This window comes from Nyctereutes procyonoides, unplaced genomic scaffold (genome assembly GCF_905146905.1).
Source record: "Nyctereutes procyonoides isolate TBG_1078 unplaced genomic scaffold, NYPRO_anot_genome, whole genome shotgun sequence".
NCBI lineage: Eukaryota > Metazoa > Chordata > Mammalia > Carnivora > Canidae > Nyctereutes > Nyctereutes procyonoides.
The window spans coordinates 16,468,459-16,489,537 of NW_026575135.1; the positions used below are offsets into that span (position 1 = coordinate 16,468,459).

At 38.4% G+C, this 21,079-nt stretch overlaps 1 protein-coding gene across 2 annotated transcripts in view; it reads right to left on the reverse strand.

Moving 5' to 3' along the window:
- The window catches only part of PLPPR1 (phospholipid phosphatase related 1), a 259,951-nt gene that overhangs the window by 200,640 nt on the left and 38,232 nt on the right, over window positions 1–21,079 (reverse strand). The gene's annotated exons all lie outside the window — the stretch shown is intronic.

Below are 21,079 nucleotides of genomic sequence, written 5' to 3' on the forward strand. Positions count from 1 at the left end.
ATGTCAGGGCTTGATATTCTTTCTCCCTCTCCGGCTGCCCCTCCCCCAACTTGTGCACACACTGTCTGTAAAATAAATAACAAAATAAGTGATTTACATTCTGAAAGCTAAAAAAAAAAGTTGAAATTAAGATTTAAGTGAATGGAAAGAAGTTTCCATATTTACCAATGAGAAGTCTTAATATTGTTAAGATGTCAATACTATCCAAACTGACTCAATGTAGTCCTTATCAAATACCATCAAAATTCAATCACTAAGCAAAATAATTCATTGCAATCACTCCCAAAATCCTAGTTGGTTTCTTTGCAGAAATGTACAAGCTGATCCTAAAATTCAAATAGAAATGTAAGGGACCCAGACTATCCAAAACAAGCTTAAAAAAGAAAAAAATGTTGGAGGACACACAGACTTCCTAATTTCAAAACTTACAACAAAGATACAGAAATCAAGATAGCATGTACTGGATAAGGATGAACATATAGATCAACAGAAAAAAAAATGAAGAAGTCAGATATAAGCCCTTACATTTATGGTCAGTTAATTTTGAACAAGGGTGCCAAGACTATTAAAAAAAAAAAACAGTGTTTTCAGCAAATGGTGCTGAGACGACTCAATATTCACACACAGACTGCAGTTGGACTCCTTCACATAATACCTAAAATTAATTAGTTCATTAAAATGAATCATTGACCTAAATGCTAGAGCTAAATTTATAAAACTCTTAGTAGAAAATATGTAGTAAATCTTCAAAACCTTGGATTTGACAATGTTTTCTTGATCCCAGGTCTCCAGGATCACGCCCTGGACTGAAGGTGGTGCTAAACCACTCAGCCACCCGGGCTGCCCTGTTTTCTTATATATAACACCAAAAGCACAAGCAGCAAAAGAAAAAATAAATTGGGCATCTCCAAACTTAAAAGTTTGTGCTTTAAAGAATGAGAAAATGAAAAGCCAACTCACAGAATGGGAGAAAATATTTGCAAATCATATAACTGAGAAGGAACTTGCATTTAGAATATATAAAATCACTTAAAAATACCCCCCCAATTTAAAAATGGACAAATGATCTGAGTAGATATCACCACAAAGAAGATACATAAATGGCCAATAAGCACATGAAAAGATACAAAGCATTATTAGCCATTAGGAAAATGTAAATCAAAACAAAAATAAGATACACCTTCATAACCCTTAGATGCCTTCAGTCACAAAACATTTAATAAAACAAGTATTGGTGAGGATATGGAGAAATTGGAACCTTCCTACTTTGCTACTGAGAATGTAATTTGTGTGACTTCTTTGGAAAACATACTGGCGGTTCCTCAAAAGGTTAAATATAAAGTTTCCATATGATGCAATAATCCCATTCCTAAGTGTACAGCCAAAAGAAATGAAACCATATATCTACACAAAAACTTGTACATGAATGTTCATAGCACCATTATTCATAATAGCCAAAAAAGTAAAAACAACCCGAATGTCCATCACTCAATGAATGGAAAAATAAAATGTGAAATATCCATATAATGGGCTATTATTTGGCAATAAAAAGAAATGAAGTATTCATATATCTACACATAAATCGTCCTTGAACACATTATCCTAAGTGAAAAAAGCCAGTCACAAAAGACACAATATTGTATGATGCCGTTTATGTGAAATGACCAGAATAGGCAAATGGAAAGAGACAGAACCAGATTAGTACATTCCAGGGCTGAGGAATGGGACAGCTAGGGGAAAAAAATGAAAAGTAACTGCTAATGGGGACAGGGTTTCTTCTGAAGTTGGTGATAATGTCCACGATATTCTATGGTGAATACACTAAAAGTCAGTGAGCTATAGATTTTAAATGGGTGAACTGTTTGGCATGTGGATTGTATCTCAATATACCTACTTTTTGTTTGCTTTTTAAACAGAGCTGGTTCTGTAAGGCATGGAAAATGTTCACAAAATATGTGCAGGATGCATTATTTGTTTCTGGACATCAAGAAGGTAGCAATATTTTCAGAGTGATCTGGATAAAGATGGACCAGTAGAGCCACGTTGGTCCACCACCAGTGAGAGAAGAGGATCCATAAGAAGCCAGAGTAAGTTCTGGGGGCAATCTAAAGGAGGGAGTCCACCTGATAGAGTGCTCCCGTCCCTCCAGTACCACCTCCTCCTTCTGAAAAGCAGTCCCGGCACCCCTTCCTTTAAGGGCTCTGTCTTCAACCTACTGCAGAACACCAGAATCCAGTTTCTAGCAGCTTTGGGCAAAAGTTCATTAATTATGACTTTGGTTTTATTTCCAATAGGAACTCAATTTTTTTCTCCTTTTGTATTCTAATTTTGGCCCCAAAACTTTGTTTGGTTTTGAGTATGTATGTCTCTATATTTAGGTTTACGGATATAGATGGCTCCATATGGCCCTGTGCTTTGTGGATGGATCCCATCCTCTCCTTTATTTCCTTCATCTTTTCTACTGGCCTCATGGGCAGCCCTGGGACTTTTAGATACAAGCAGCAGAAACACAATTTAAACTACTTCTGGCTAAAATAGAAAGAGACATACCTTAAAAAGGATATTCTAGAGTATAATTTTCTATAACTAAAGAAATAATTGAATACTAAATTGTAGAAAAGGTACTGTTGAGCCTTAACATCAATTGGAACTGGGGATATGAATGCCATTTGGACTTTGGCTCATCCCATCTCTTATCTCTGCTTCTCTCCATGAGCCTATTCCATTCTCACTTACAGTGGCATCCTTCAAAGCAGATGATAGCCATCAGGAGTTCCTAAGCCTCTGTATCAAGGTTCTCATATTACAGAGGTAAAGATCCTACATTTTAATTTTAATATGAAAATCACAGACAAAACATCATGGCCAAGAAATTAGAATACCTAATATTCATGAATTGCAAAGTAATGCCAGACCTAATCTAGCCCAGAGAGTTCTGCATATATGGCAGGGATTCTTGGTGTTAATACTGTTTAATCAACCATCTTTAGAATGCACCATGCATCCTCCAGATGGCTCTAGGCCCTCTCATGCTCAATGATGTTGTGTTTCATGGCTGTCGCTGAGGGTCTTTGAGTTTGTAGCCCAATCCAGACTGAATTTCTTAAGGACACACACCTGGCGACTTTCATTTCCCTATATTCAGTACCTCATCCAATACCTGCACACAGTGTTTCAGAGAAATCCTTGAGTCAGAATTGAATTGAATTTAAAAGGACCAATGGAGCACTGCAGAGTGAATTGCCATATCCTGCATTAGAAAAAAATTACTCGGGCAGCCCAGGTGGCTCAGCGGTTTAGCGCCTGCCTTCAGCCCAGGGCATGATCCTGGAGTTCCAGGATCGAGTCCCACATCAGGCTCCTGCGTGGAGCCTCCTTCTCCTCTGCCTGTGTCTCTGCCTCTCTCTGTGTCTTTCATAAATAAATAAAATCTTTAAAAAATAACTACTCCCTCTGAAGCTCTGATTTTCCTTTTTTTTTCTTTACTAATAAAAGTCAGATACTTTACTTTCTGCCCTATAAACTGGGTATAGTAATGATACCAACCTCACAGAGTATTGTGTTGATTAAAGGAAATAAGGCAAATAGAACACTTGGCACAAAGTGACATTCAATGATCTAAGTTATCATTATCATCATCATTGCTGCTCTGTTTTCAGTCTTAATGCACTCCATCCACGTGGATCTAGTGACATACAATAAAGTTTTAGTCCTCTCTCCCATTGATAGGAATTGTCGCCATGTACCTTGCTGGGCACAGCATCCCCAATCCATCTAGATCCCAGAATTTAGTAAAGAGAATAGGCCCTAGTAGGTCTCAAAAGGCACAGCACAGACGGTGTTGTTCCTCCAAGAACAGGACCACCTAAATACTTCTTTTTTTTTTAAGATTTTATTTATTTATTCATGAGAGACAGAGAGAGAGACAGAGAGAGAGACAGAGAGAGAGAAAGAGAGAGAGAGAGACACAGAGACACAGGCAGAGGGAGAAGCAGGCCCCAGCCTGATGTGGGACTCGATCCCGGGACTCCAGGACCACATCTTGGGCCAAAGGCAGGCAGTAAACCGCTGAGCCACCCAGGGATCCCCCACCTAAATACATCCAACAGATTTTCCCTATTTTTTTTTAAGATTTTCCCTGTTTAAACAGCCTCCAGGCATTCCATACAGGAAGCTCTGAGTCAAAATCTCCTTATGTACAAAGCTTAGAATAGGCTCCATTATTTGGATGGTAGAGAAACCTCTTAAAGCCAACTAGTCAAGGCAGACAAAATTTATTTTCTATGATCTTCAGTTATTAGAGCTACAGATTGGGGAACATTAGAACTGCATCCTCCTTACAAACAAACTATAAAGATTAATTAGGCATTATCAGCCAAATGGAATTCTCTTGCGATATGCACATAAATATTCTATTATTACAAGGCTTGGAAATATCATTTCTTTGTTATTTAAGATAATGTGTCTGGAGGGTATTATGCTGAGTGAAATAAGTCAATCGGAGGAGGACAAACATTATATGTTCTCATTCATTTGGTGAATATAAATAATAGTGAAAGGGAATAGAAGGGAAGGGAGAAGAAATGGGTAGGAAATATCAGAAAAGGAGACAGAACATAAAGACTCCTAACTCTGGGAAATGAACTAGGGGTGGTGGAAGGGGAGGAGGGCAGGGGGTGGGGGTGAATGGGTGATGGGCACTGAGTGGGGCACTTGACGGGATGAGCACTGGGTGTTATTCTGTATGTTGGCAAATTGAACACCAATAAAAAATAAATTTATTAAAAAAAGATAATGTATCTGATCATTAATAAGTAAACAGATGAAGGAATAGACCTCTGTATTCAACATGGCATTCCTCAATCAAACTTTCTCCTTTAAAATAGATAATGGAACTGGTATGGAAAAGCCTGCATGGTGGGCAATCATCTGTCTTAAGGGGCCACTTCTCTATAGCGTGGATGTAGTTTTCAATACCATTTTGATTCAATCTTTTATTAAAGATCTACCTTGAGTAGGCAATTGATTTTTGTTAGTCCTTGGAGTAAACGCTTAAAGGAGGCTTCACCACATTTATTTGAAGATGTTCCTTCCTGCTCCTTTATGAAATGCATTTGATTTGAACACAGGAAAAAGAAAAGGCTTCATTTACTAAGTGGTAATTCTCTTCACAGTCTATTTCACGTTAACTTTTTTTTTTCGTTTTAAATGTCAGAAACCCACTTGTGAATCACAGATCCTTTAAATCCTGTTTGTTTTCCTAGCTCAACTTAAAAAAAAAATACTCTCTCCAGGTCTGAAAAATGTATCAGCTAGAAGGTATGACAAGGATGATAATTTTCCTTGGGTTTATTACTTTCTTCAACTACTCTTGGGAATATTTGGACATTTTAAAATAGTTTTGTTAAAAACAATACATTTCATGCTTTTTATTGCTCTGTTGGAATTCTCTCGATAGTGTCGATGTTCACTGCCTGTTGAGGTTGGACACAGGTAAGGAAGAAGTGAATGAGACTAATACCGATAACTAACAAGGATGCTGAGTGCATAATTAGAGAAATTCTAGGGAGAACTAATACACATTCCATAAAGCAGGATTCCTTTTCCAATCTGTGCCATGGAACCAAGTTGACACAGATCTCCCATCAGATCCTGCAGGACAAGCAGGCTGGCCTCACTTATCTTTGCTCACTCTCAAGCCACTTCTGAAGTTCCTCTTCCCTTTCTCCATCCCAACAATCCTGCACTTTGAATAGTAATAACTGCACTGCCAGTCACGGAGATGACAGTTATCTGCCCCTCATTGATATGTCCTGGGCAGTTTCCTCTTATTTGCTCATTTCAGCTTCACCATAATCCTTAGAGGAGCATTAGCATCATTCTCATTTTACAAATAAGGAGGCTGAGATTCAGAGAGATTCATAGTTTGATCAAAATCACTCACACACATTTGGCCCCAGGTCTGTCTCACTCCAAACAAAACCCATACTCTTTACTCCTATGCAACACCACCTCTAGTAGGATTAGAAAACCGTGGACAAATAAATAAGCTTTTTGTCTTATGATACGTAACGTGAAATCTATCTGTCACAATACTTTACGATAGTTAAGGATAGCAGAAAGAAAGTAAACTTGAAGCAACTTAGAAAACCTTTTAGAAGCACACAAGAAGTTCCCCTTTTGCTCTTCTTGAGTAAAACATTTACTATGTTTGGGTTTGTGTCTTGTTTCTAAATCTCTTTATGGATTCCATCAATACTCCAGATTTAATTATCCCCCAGTAGTGGTTACTAAGCTCTTTTTAATGGCTCCAATTTTGTGCTGGCACATTTTATGTATAAATTTTGTACCACAGGTGGAGTGTAGTACCCATTTTACAAGGCAGTGTACACAGAAGGAAGAAACTGGGTATTTGTTGTTGATGATGATGACGAAGATGATGAAATAAGAGCATTGTCTTTCCAAATCAAAACCCAGAAAAGGCAAGGAGTGGTCAGGCTTCCAGTGCAGAGAAGTAAATGCAAATTTTATTTCCTTGAGTTTGATTTTGCAGTTAAACATAAATCCAACCCAATTTCCTGGCATGGCAAGGACAGCTCTCTCCCTGCAGCAGTGGCCTTAGAATATGCCATAACACACACACACACACACACCTAAAGGAAGTTGCATGGGTGAACCACACTAAAAAAAATCATGATATTCTTGAAAAAAACAAAAGGTTTCCTGTTCACCCCAATACCACAACCCTCAATATAAAAAAGAACCCCCCCCTAAAAAAAAACTTTGGATGAAATTATGTTGTAACTAGACATGAAAAATAACAGAGAAGGAAAAATAAAAGGTAGACCAGGTAAACCTACAAACTCTGCAGAAGTAGAAGAGTCATCAGCCACCACTTTTCTGACAAGAAATTGGAAGATATATTATTAATGGCCAAGTTGTTATGTGCTAAGTGTTTTTCATAGCAGCTGCTAGAGCCCTCTCCACCCCTCCACAATCCTCACAGTCACTGCCCATCTGGCAGCAGCTATTCCCACCATTCTCAAAAATGATGCCCAGGCCCTAATTGGATATAAGTGACTTGATCTTGGGGACAACTCTGCAATATGCAAACAGGCATCAATGAGAGCACTGCATGTGCTTAAAATTGCAGATATTTCTTAATCCAGACAAAGAGAAGAGTGTCCCCACTCCTGCACTAATTGCTGTGCCTTACTTACAAAGGCAATGCCAGCTAAGTTAAAATCTATGCTTCTGCTCCCAGCCCTTTGTCAGTTCAGCTACTCACAAGCTTCAGCGGATTCCCCTGATAACACACTTCAACATCCCACATAGTCAGGAGATTTCTGCCATTACCTTAATCTCCATTCCTCTTTCTTAAATTTAAATACATCCCTGCTCATCTTATCTCAGGCAGAAATAGAATTGGACCATGTCCATGTGTAACACAGAGGGGGAAAAATTAAATCAAAACTTACTGTAGCTATTTCTGCTTTCTAATGGGGAAGTGTAGGGATAGAGATGCCATAATTCATAAAACTGTCCATTCCTTCCAACCCAATTCAGAGACTAGAAGGGAGGAAATAAGTTTGAAAGCACTTCTGATATCAAAGGGTGAATTAAACACATGCATTTAGTTCTGCTCTCAAACTCCATTAAATTTCAAGTAAGCTATTTTTTTTTTATTATTGCATGAACTTACAGAGTAAAATGGGAGAGGAGACAATAAACCAAAAGGTTGGGGGCTAGAAAGTGGATGGATGGGTGGTAACTTAGTAGAGTCAGAAAAGCAAAATTCTAAATCAGCAGCAGGAAAAGGCAAGAAGCAATCTGCTTTAACGTTGCAGAACTCCCAGCAGACTCAAAAATCAATGGCACCAAATACTTCTAGAAGGGGTAGAGAAGATGAAGCTCACAACAGCAAGGTCTGTAAAAGAAATGCTTAAGAAGCAGTTGGCCCCCCCAAAGTCTTTTCCCCTTGTTCTTCCTTCATCTTGGCAGAAGCTTGGACTTTACAGTGGGGAAAAGAAACAGGGGATCTCTGACCTGGGGGACATCAGACACAGTTGAGAATTGGGCCCCATACTGAAAACAATGTAATTATAGAGCATTTATATACTGAATGTTCAGACCTCAGCCTTTTTTCACATCCACTCAACTTCCAAAGGCTGGCAGCCAGGCAGAGAATTAGAGGAGTCTAATCTGGGGATTGTAACCAAAAAGAAAACTCTAAAGATATTGATGTCGTAAGATTCCCAAGAAAAGCATCCCTCCAATCACTCTACAGTGAAGACCAAAGCCAACAAATCTGTAGTACCCAGAGATTTCAAATTGTGTCACAGTTTTAAAAAAAATTGAGCAACCAGATAGAGAAAATGGAGAAGGAATCATCAGTAAAATAATTCAAGAAAATTCCTTACTCTTGAGACGTGACTCTCATATTTCAAGTTCTGACCAGTATAATGGTTTGGCATAATAGGTAAAAATAAACCCACACCAAGGCATTTCATAGTGAAACCTCAGAAAACCAGGAGAAATGAAAGCTGCTAAAGACTTCCGGGGGAGGGCGGAATCCTTTCACACAAAGAATGAAGAATCTGAATGGCATTGAAAATGAAAAGACAGTGGAGCAATGCCTTTAAAATGTTAAGGAAAAAGTGAAAAAAATGTTAAGGAAAAAGTGGCTTTTAATGTGGAAGGCTTTATATTTCCAAATATCATTATCTAATGTGAGAATAAAAGAGAGACAATTTCAGACATTAAAATTCTACAAAATAAAATTTTAAAAATAAAATAAACCTTACTTCTCATGTACCCTTTCTTGGGAAGTGAAGGATGTGCTCCAGGAAAACAAAGAAGTAAGCAAAAGAGAGGGACAACTTGATCAAAGTCACTTACACACATGGGTCCCCAGGCCTTTCTCACTCTTACACTCTTTACGCCCATGCAACACTGCCTCTAGGAACATGGGATCCTAGCCAAAATCAGCACTATAAGCATTGTACCAGGGCTGTCCTTCCAAATTCAAAACCCCCAAAAAGCCAGAAGTAGCCAAACTTCAAGTTTCCTGAAATTCGGGAAACAAAAGATCTTGCACAGGAAAGAGAGAAGAGAATCCTCAGGATGAGAGTGAGGAGTGACGGTAGCATAAAATGTCTGCCTAGGTAGTCACCGGACCAGACTGCAGTAAGTCATGAGACTCTAGAAGAGATTCCTACAAGAATATGCGATGTAAAGCTTGCCTAATGAAAAAGAACGTGCAGAGAGCACATTTATTCCAAAACACATAAAGTGGATGCCTTTGAGAAAGTACAAGTGGCAGGCATCCCATCTGAGTTCCGAGGAGAGAAGGGGCATAAGCAGGAATGGAAAGAGTCGGTCTATCTCACATTGTCTGTTAGGTCTGGAGAAAAAGAGGCAGCACTTCTTTGGGCTCAGTCTATCTGACTGTGGCACCAACATGGTGTGTGGAATTTGCCTCTTCAATGCCTTAGCACTAGCCTACTGGGATGGTGGCACAGAGAGCACATATAATAAAAGACAGCACTTCTAGTAATAGGATGTGGTATAAGTATACCCGTGGTAGTTGAGGCACAAATAGCACACCCTCATATAACTTTACTAGGCATAGTACAGGAAGAGAAAGAAGTAGAGAAGAAGCAAAGGGAAAATGGCAGATGTGAAGGGTGGCTAAGAAGATCTATTCTAGAGCGCTCTTGCATCATCCCTTGGAGACTCCATAAATATCCAGAGGTAAGTCCCAGTCTAGGAAGCATGTTTTACACACGCACACACACACCCTTCCAATATGGGCTAATATTCAGACCATAATAGACAACTAACTTATTAATTTATAACTGTCCTAATTACATTTCATTGCTAAAGTCAATTGTTTGTTTCAATTAGAAAATCTGCCCCACTTAAGACATTAGTACCCAAAACCAATTGATAATGGGTTTGCATTTCCACAAGTGTGTTTGAATTTCAGTTATCTGACATGGCACAGTAGGGAATTACTATTTGCATTTTCAGGTACCAACATCTGGAATTCAGGCATGAGATTGAACACAATTATCCCTCACAATAAAAGTAAACAGAGCTCGGCATGAATCTGCTAATTGTTCTTTCCCACTGAGATACAATTTTTAGTCAGAATACATACATAAAAGAGTAAATACCAATCTGTCCAGTCTTCTCACGAAGGCCAAAGTTACCTCCTTAAATTCTAAGTCACATTTTTTTCATTTTTCTCTTAAAACTCTCCAGTGAAGAATCCAGCTCAAATTCCCTATCACAGCAAACAAATCTGTAGCTCAGGGGGTCTTGAGCTTAGGCACACATAACTGGGAGGGCTGTTAAAATTCAGACTGCCAGGCCACACCCCTGAGTCTCCGGTTCAGTGGTTCTGGGACAGGGACCTGAGAATTTGCATCACTCCCATATTCCCTAAGGATGCTGCTGCTGGTGGTCTGGATACCCCACCTACTTTGAGAACTACTGCTCCCCGTCAAATCTCTAGCTCCATCTCCTAATACTTCCCTTCTTACCCAATATATTCCACCACATTGTCCTTCTTTTTGACCCTCGATGCCTCGTGCTTGTTCAGGTCAGTCTTTACAATTATTGCTCCTTCTGCCTCAGTCTGTTCTCCCCTTGATCTTCAACTTCTCAGAAGGGCTTTCTTAACCTAGCTAAAGGAACTCTATACCACTTGCAGTCTATACCATTGTCCTATTTCATTTCCTTGTCACCAGCACTTACTCTGTCTGAAGGTACCTGTCTCCCCTACAGAGAGTAACTTCTACATGGGCAGGGACTTCCTCTGCCTCTTTGGTTTGTTTGTAGTCCTTGGAGGCAAAAGACAAATAATTTTTGGATGAATAAACAAATATGCGGAGGAGACTGGGTCTGTGTCTTGAGTTTTTTAGTCATGAGAGGGCTAACATCACTAGCCAGACAGGCACCTAACAGCTCTACATCAACTGGTCTCTTTCCACGACTCTCATCCAAGAACCTTTTGTTCCCCACGTCATCTGTAATTAGAGAATTTATTCCACATGTCATTTGTAATTAGAAAATAAGACCAGGAGGTATAATTTAGTACAAAGTTGGTGGAATGTCAGTTCTGCTAAGCAGGGATAGAGTAATATTAGCCTATTCTAACAAAGAAAATCAAGCTATTTTATAAAAGAAAGGGGGGATTGATGTTGTAAGCAAATTATTTTTAAATGAAGTAGATTAAAATTTATTTTGATGTAAAGTTGTGATCCCATCTATGATCTCAGACATAAGCCTTTGACAAAGCACCAAAACTGCAAATCTGTAAAAGAGAATGCTGATTTTCAAGATTTTTTTTAACGCGTTTTTTAGAGCCCTTTGAATAACTCAGTTTTGAAACTAAACATCACTTGTCTTAGATTCTGGGTTATTTAACAACTGTCTGCTCTCCAGCTCTTACAAAAACCTTAATTTTTTTCAGTATTCATTTGAGTGGTGTCTCATAATTGTTGGCCATGAAAGTTTATTTTCAGGAAATGCTTAATGTTTCGTTCGTTACTCTGTGGCTCACAGTAAGTGATCTCCGTAATTTCTTTGGGTTGGGAAGGGAAGTAAACACTGCAGGTTAGAATCAGATCACTGCTGAGGTTTTTTTTTAATGGCACTTCATAAACTTGTGTCTATAATTCTCCACCCACACAGTCATTGTACCGAATGCATTTCTATTATACAGACTGTTTTCTGGGAAAAATCACTTGATAATTAGTCTAATACTCAGTAGGCCTCCCTCACCCTTTTTCACTCTCCTGTTAAACCTTGCAGAAGACCTACCTTGTAGTGATGTTCAACAGTGAATGACCAATATAGCAAACAAAGAGATCAGGAGCATGAAGTCACATTTAAAGGGAAAAAATCTGTTTTCACTATGGTCTCTACTACCCATGACCTCTGAGAAAATATTTTCCCTAGGAATAAGCAGAGCCTTGATGTTTATTCAAAGAGAAGAGCATGTGTGGACCTGTTATTGCAAATATGGTCTATCATATGATGAGACAAAATAGTCATTAATTGGCTGAGTTATCTTAGGCAAGCTGCTTCATCTCTCTGGCCCTCACTTTTGGGGGAAAATTAGGGAGTTAAGATGGTTAATTCCACACTCAAATACTGGATCCATTTCCTTCCAGGAAAAAAGAAAACATGCTACAACCCAATAACATACTTGATTTCTATAATAGCTAATCACCTAAACTAAAATATACATGAGCAATTGCAAGCTCATCAACCTAATGTCTTGCATCTTACTGATCCAAAAAACACACAGGATGCCATGTTCACTTTTCTGACACTACCTAGGACTTCACTTAAGAATTGAAGGCTCAGAACTAGTTTGCTACTATGGCAGGGCCTAGGATCATATTTTGTATTTATGCTCTTTTCTAGCTTCATTTCTTTGGTACAGAAATTATACAGGTGACCCTGTGATCCTTTCCTTTCATATTTTGAGATTTTTATGGTGTATGTGTTTAGAATATCATCACATGATAATAGCATATTAATATTCATGGTTTCATCTTCTTTCTCCGTAAAATAGATTCATATAGATTAGCACCGTCTGCTTCAGTGCAGATTCACAAGCATGAGCCAGGGTATGGAAATCTGTGTAAGGAACAACGTAACTCAGAAGAAGTAAAACAGATCAATCTACTTTTATTCTTCAGACTGAACACATTGTAAAAATTAAGCAAAACAAAAGTCAAGTGTGACAAGGATTTTAATTGGAGAATATGGTAGATTGTCATCATCAAAGCCCATAGGAAAAGACAAGGCTAATCTTATTAAGGTTATCTGGGTATGCAGCAACAACCAGCCCCAAGAAACCCACGGTTCCACAATCAATTTCTCCGCCAAGGGAACTTAGTTTATTCAGGCTAATGAACTGAGGGAAGACATGGGATTGGAAATAACCATCTAAGCATTTTTTTAACAGAAAATGTAAATGATCCACGTTGTACACAAACCAATAGGTTGGTTCATTCGTAATGAAACATGCAAATTTCCCTTTGCATGTGGCCCTGAGAAGTTGCCAATTGAAGAGAGCCTTTTCCCTGATTAGTGGCCTTTTGCATAACACCCTCCACGATATAGTCATTGAAATGAAACACATGCTGTGCACAGCTGCCTCAATTTGTGCAATAGATCTGCTGCAAAACAAATTTCAGCTGAGAACTCTGTATTGGTGAGCTGCTATTGAATTGGACATTCCTTTGAGAAATAACCCAGCAAAATTAGACTTTTAAAGTATCACCATGCTATACAAATATTCCATGATTTATTACTGTATACGAAGTTCACCTGACCTAGACCCATTCCTCCATAATTGTCTTTGTTATATCCACATAATAATAGTAGCTACTTTTTATTTTCTAGGAGCTAAACATTATGCTGGTTACACTACCTATATTGTTTCCACAATCCTCAGAACAATCTGTCAAGGTAGATACATATAAACAAAGACCAGATTTTTCCCACTGTGTTCATTCCTTGTTTATCCCGTAGTAAACCAACAACTATTCCTAAGCCTCACAGATGTGGATTTATGCTTTCTTAAATTTTTAACTATTAGAACACATGAATGGTGAAGTTATTTTCCTTAAAACAGAATAAAAAGCTCTCATATTGATTCAAGAGCTTCTAAACTTTTCTGTGAATCTTCCATGGGTTGCTACAATATTCTTTGTCTCTTACTCAAATGGAAAGCATCTAGGAAATATTAACATATAATTTCAATGGCCTGCAACATACACATCTTTTTTTGATGGCAATTACATTTGGAAAAGGTGTAATTTCCCATCTCATGCCCAATCAGTAGCAATTTACTGTCAATTCTACTTTCCTCATATTTACTGAATGCATATGTTCCTCTCTATTTCCTCAGTCCATTTTCATTATTTCTCACCTTCATTACTGTAGCAGAGCCTGACTAGTTATACACCACCAAGTCCCTTTTTCTCTGGGCACATAGCTAGACTATTTCTCAGCCTCCCTCACAGTTAGCGGAAGCCATAAGATTGCATTCTGGCTAATAGAACGGGTGTAAAAGTATCTGCTCTTTCTGGATGGTCTAAAGAACCCTCTCAATAGTACCTTCTCTTTCTCTTCTGCAAACTATGAGCTGAATGGAGGAAACCCCCAAAAACCTAGAGGATGTCTAGCTAAGCCAAATATATAAGGAGCCTGAGGTTTGAGTTACAATTTGGAGGAGAGTTGTGTGTCTATCTAAACTGTCCACCTAGGAATCCCTGCAGTGGATTGTGGGAAAAGCCAGATGGATACTTTGATGGTGCTAACACTGAATTAAAGGGATTATTTGATGGTAGTCAGCCTATCTAATATACTAGTAAAATAGCTTTGTTTCCCAGCTTTTTGCCTTAATGATAAAGCCATCATCTCTATTAAAATCAAGTTTATCTTTCCAAAACATCATTTTGTAACCATCACCTCCATTAAAAAATAATTCACAGATGTTCTAAATGGACACATCCTGGTCACTTATTATGTTTTGGGCTAGTTTTTTACAGAATCTTACAGTTGACAATTTTTCACCTGGCTTTCTGGGATCTCTGTTTGCCTATAATTGCATACCCTTGCTCTATGTCTCTAGATTCCTGACAATCTAGATTATTTACTATTCCTGACATACAATTTAGATTTTTTTTTTGCATTCATGCCTTTCATTCCTTTGTCCTCTCAATGTTTCTAAACCTGATGTTTCCTTGAAGCTGCCATGTAAATGCTACCATTACCAGCAAGTTTTATTTCCTTTCCCAGCTGAAAGTAATCTCTCTTTTGGTCTCTCATTCCTCCTCTGATTCCCACAGCATTTTGTTTCTCTTTACAAATTCTTTAAGTGTAAACAGATGGCTCTATATTTGCCCTATTCATCACTGTATCTCTAGCACATGCCTGGCACATAGCAGGTACTTTCTGGAATGAATATCACTTACTCATTGGGACTTAGCATAGTGCCAGCAGTTAAATATATACCATTGTGCAATGAATGTGAAGTTCAAACTTCCCTCCAGGTTCTATGAGTTTAGAGTTTCACACTTAAAAGTAGCTTTACTCTTCCTTTCCATATAACTGTTCTTCCTCAGCCCTGTCTCAGTGATGGCTTTCCATCAACCCCCTGGTTGCCTAAACCAGAAACCTAGGATGATTCTTCTCTCCTCTTCACCCCCTTAGCCAATCCCTGCTGATGCTGCTCCCTAAGCAGGCCTTTACTGCATCCCATCTCTTCCAGCCCCTTAGCACACCATCACCAGGCGACTTTCCTTTCTTTCATCTCTTGCCCACCCCCAAAGTCCACTAGCTAAACAGTGGCCAGATGGTCTTCCTAAAATCAAATGCAAATCTCATCTTGTTCTTTAACCACTTAAAGTCCTGAAAAGGCTCTTGAAGGACTTCACTATCAAGTTCTAAAGTAAGCACGACCTACTCAGCTCCTCATAACCTGATTAATTCATTAACTCAACAAACACATAGCAAGCATCCTTTCTAAGTGCCAGATACTTTTCTCAGTGCCAGAGGATGAATGGATAGATAACAAACCAAATCTGGGCACTCACTGAGCTTCCATTCTAGTGTGGAGACATGCAGCAGCGGAAACACACACACACACACACACACACACACACACACACAAAGGAGGTATATCATTTAGCATGTTAGAAGATAATAAGTAAAATTGAGAAAATAATGCAATCTGGGAGTGAAGATGCGGAGGAAAGATTACAACTCAAAAGAGGTTATCAGGGTAGGCCCTTATTGAGAAGGTATCATTTGAAGTGAAAGAGTAGAGGAGGTAGACAATGCTGAGTCCCGAGGCAGCAGCCTGTCTAGCCTGTATGAAAGTCTGATTTTACAATCCCTCAGTAATCTATGCTTCAGCCACAAAGATTTCTAGTTCCTGAATAATTCTTTCCTTCTGAGCATTTGCATATGAACCCATCTATCTCGAATGTCCTTCTCTTCCTTCTTTTGCTGTGGAACTACTCTACATGTTTTAGGGGTTAGCCGGGTGCTGCCACTCTTAAACCTTAGTATGCATACAAATCACGGGAGGTGGAGCCCAGCAGTCTCCATTTCTAACAAACTCCCAGGTGATGCTGATGCTGGATAGGCCATGGCACAGGAGTAGTCAGTCAGAGAGGGCTGGTCTAGGTCAGTGGGCCTCAGCTTTGGATCATACTGGAACCACATGGGGGAACTTATAAATCCCTCCCCTCTCCACAACAATGACACATCAGCCCAATGAAATCAGAATTTCTGAGACTGGAGTTTAGGCATCAGTATATTTTTAAGTCCCCAAGTGATTCATTTCAATGTACAAGCAGGCTTTGAACCTGTGGAGTCTCTCAAATGTCTTCTAACTTAGGAAGCTATCACAGGGATGGCTAGGCCTTTCCACATGGGATGTCACTGACACTGCTTGGGCATGACATGGGCATTACTATTCAGGACACAGATCTATAGCACAATGGCTCTGATCACAGACTCTAGAAATGACAGATGTGGGTTCACATCCCACTGTGTTGTTGAACTTTGGGCGGGCTGCTTTACCTCTCTCAGCCTCAATTTCATTTCTAAAATGAAAATCATTGTATCTAACATTTTGGTCTATTTAAGAATTTTAAAAAGTAATTATGCCCAGCACTTTATGGAAGGCCAGTAATTTGAGGCTGCTGTTGATATTAAGTATGAAATTTTGCAGCACTGCTACTTTTTTTTTTTTAGACAAAGATGCTTGTCTGTTCTCCTGCTTTCCTCCTGAAGAGCATCCACATGGAAAATAACAACAGCCACTAGGGAAGCCTGGATCAGCTTAGGCACCATCAGGGGAACTCTTTCCAATACTTAATTTCCTCCTCTGTCCTCAGCTCCCAAAGCTATCCTGGGAGGAAGCCACTGTTTTACTTTATGAAACATTTGCCCACAATAATACAGTAATTCTAAGCAGTCTTTTGGCAAACAGACCCTTCTTCCTATCCTGGTCACTCTGTACATAGTAAGCAAAGTGGGTGTACTCACTAGGACAAACACTCTTGCTCGTCTTCATTTGCTAGTACTGGCTTATAGTTCTGATTGCTTTACATGAATCAAACACTCTCTTGGTAGAAGCTGCAACCGCAATAAAATCATTAGGGTGGTTCCACCTAATTAGTGAGTCACAAGCGCATTTGTCTCTTGGTATTTGGGGAAGGGATCATGGAACCAGTGAGGCCAGGTTTCCATATCTTCTAAGCCACTGGCACCCTGCAGAGCAACAGTATTTTCCATATTCTTTGTTAATGAATTTTCCCCCCACCAAATATTTGAGCATTTAGGGCAGTCCTCAAATACTGCCTGTCCCCACCCCTTGGGTCCAGCTAGCAAGACTGGAGAAAGAAGATATGGAAAATTTAATCATAAATGCAAGGATGGTTGAAAATCTCACTCCAAGATACCTCTGTTTAAAACCCACACCCAGACCTCTGCTCTGTTCACTTCCCTCAGCTTTTATTAATATGCTGACTTATGTTTCTACTCTACTCCCATGAATTTACTCACGATGCCCTCTCCCCTTTCTTCTCTTCTTCATCTAAAATTTGAGAACTATTTCCCCAAGAACCAAATTATAAAAATTGGTTAGATTTAGTAATATTTTAAGTATAATTAATTCAGTTAATACATGAAGAGTGTTTGACAGAGTTACTTAAACATAGTATGTGCTCAATAAATGTTTGGCACTAATATAACTACTATTATCACTTTTATAATAGAAGGTCAGCTGTCTTATACTTTAATCTTGTGGACTGGCATATATTTTAGACACTTTTTAATAATAATTAAGTGTCATTTAAGCATTAAGTATTATGCTAAGTGCAGTATATGCTTTAGCTTAGTTAATTCACAACAGCTCTACAAAGATCATACTATTATTTCTTGCCTAAACAATAAAGAAAATGAAGGTCAGGTACGTTAAGGAACTTAGTCAAAATCATAGAACTAGTAAGTGCCACAGCTCTTCTGTCTTTAAGTCATTCTCAGATTCATGATGTTCAACTTCCTAACAGAACAATCCTTGGTCCTCCCTGTCCACTGTTGCTGTTTGTAAGTCATAATCATTAAGGTCATAAGAAACAAAGTTCATAACAGTCTAAGAGAGTCTAAGGAGACATGACAACTAAATGTAATGTGGTATCCTGGTGGGATCTTGGAACAGAAAACAGAAGTTAAAACTAAAGAAATCTAAATAAAGTATGAGGTTTAGTTAATAATAATGTATCAGTATTGGTTCATCAATTTTGACAAGTGTACCATAGTAATGTTAACAATAGGGGAAACGGAGGGCAAGTTACACAGGAACTCTCTAATGTTGCCACATTACCGCAAATATAAAACTCTTCTTAAATAAAAAGTTTCCTTTTTTAAAAGTCAATGAATCCTTGCTCAAGGTCATACTTGGAATAGTATGTCTAACTATAATAGTATAACTATTATACTCAGTAAAAACAAAATGGGTAACTGCATCGATTAATGTGCATTTTGGAGCTTGGAACATTATAGCTGATTGTGAGTTTTCTAATCCAAATTATCCACATTCTAAAACATCCCATTAAATATAAAACAGTTATAGAGAAGGATCCCAGAATTCATGGCAAACCCTTCCTCTGAAATTCTGACCAGAATATCTGAGCCATTGTTAAACAAAACAAACACACAAGCAAAAAAACAAAAAAACCAAAACAAAACAAAAAAACCCCTACTTTATTGAAATCAGAGAAAGTGTTAAGTAGAATATTAAGCCTGGGCATCCAAATCCAATTATTCTGCGGAAAGCTTTTTTCCACAAATGTGCCAAAGCAACGTTAAGGATCACTGCAGCCTAATTCTAATAGTAAGAAAAGGAGATAACACTCAATTCAACATCAGTGTGCTCGTTATATGATATCTACAATACCCTGCGGAGGAGGCACTTTTCAAATAGGAAGTCCTGAATACATAATATCTGGGCTACTTAAAGAGGTCTGTGCAGGGAGAAAGTTAAATGTCATGGAATTCCTTGGTGGCATGTGTCAAAAGTAGGAGAGAGAAAGCCCGGTAATAACAATTCCTTTACATACTCTGCAAAATTCAAGAATTCATTTGCTGCCAGGCAGTGTGATAACTTAAAAATGTGTCCACAAATTCTCTGACACTCCTCCTATCTGGGGCTATGCCCTCCATGCTTCAAACTAAGGCTTCAACCAACAGTACAGACCCAAAGTGGCACAATGATTCTTCTAAAGGTAGGTCACAAAAATCAATGTGCTTTGTACATAGGAATACTTGGTCTGGAAACCCCTCTGTGTCTGCTCTGACCCCATTTTTGGTTGAGCTCTAGCCACTGTTTGACCATACCAGGTGAAACACTCTGAGCCAAATGCTTACTGAATACTTAATAAGCCAATACTTAGTCAAACACTGAATTATTGGCCCACAAAATCTGTGAGAGATGATAAAATTATTGTTGCTGTTTTAAAAATATTGTTTCTTCTTTATCAATTCCATGTGTATGTACAAATTTTGTTTATACCAGCCTTATTTTCTTCTTTAAAAATTGCATTAGTCATTTATTTTGAAGGGAAGTTGATTTTATTAAGTTTGTTTTTGTTTTGTTTCTCAAGATATAGTTGACACACAATGTTACATCAGTTTTAGGTGTATTTTATTGCTGTTTTAACTCACTAACTTTTGAGGTGAGGTACTATGCAGCAAGAGCTAACTGGAATAGTCAGCTTATGATTGTTCAAAAAAGCGTTGGGTTAACATAAGTGTCAGTACAGAGTAATCATGATGTGTTGGCTGTATTGTGTTAAAGCTGGTCACAGAACCATAAATATGTAAATCTATAATAGGGGCAAGTAATAGCATTTTATTTTATACTGTAATTATTTACTTATTACTCGGAGCCTCTACCTTAATTAAAAAATAAGCATTATTAAGCATCTATTATGTGTCAGGCCCTAGGACAAGCATTAGGAATTCGATGGTGTATAAGACAAATATATATCCAGTTTCATGGAGCTTACACTCTAGTGAGAGAAACAGACAAAAACAAATAAACAATCCAAATGATCCCTAATTATGCTAAGTGCCATAATGGAAACCAACAAGTTGCTTGGGAAAATCCTACTTTTGACAGGTGGTTAAGAAAGATTGCATGGTGACAGATGGTAGCTATGCTTACTGTAGTGAGCATAATGTATAGAATTGTCAAATTACTATGTTAGATGCCTGAAACTAATATAACACTGTATGTCAACTAAACGTCAATTAATTTAAATTGAAAAATAAATATAGAAAACATTTTGAGAATGGAAAAAAGCAGGCAAGCAAGCAGGATATCTCTGAGGAGATGACACTTAAGACAGGACCAAAAAGTAAAGAAATAACCAGTCATGTTAAGAGCAGCAGAAATGTTCCCAGAAGAGTAACAGCATGGGCAAAGGTCCTGGAAATACAAATATGCCACAGTAAAATCAGTGTGGCTGAAACTTAATGTGTCAGAGTAGTGTGGAAGACACAGGGTTCTAACAAAGAATGCCCCTTCTGTGCTACACTACTGTTTAGGGGAGATGGCTTTCCAATAAAAGATTTTATTTCTCTGTCTACCCCCTTGCATACAAGCATAGCCATGTGACTGAATCCTGGGTGGAAGTGGCACATTAGGCTGGTACAATCTGAGCCCCTGACTGACTGCATAGAGCAAAGACCCATTCCCCCTCCTTCTTTCTACCAACACGAGTAAGAAATAAACCTCTACTGGTGTTAAACCATGAGATTTCAGAGTTTAGCTTTTACAGCAGTTAGTATTACCTTAATTGAACCAAGGGAGAGTGATACAAGATTCAGCGGGAATGTGTAATGAGGGGCTGGATCAAATGGTAAGGAATTTGATTTTTCACTCTAAGAAAACTGAGAGAACCCATAATTGCATGCAGAGAAGTGAGAGACCTGATTAACATTTCAAGATCACTATGGTCTCTGTAGAGATTGGATT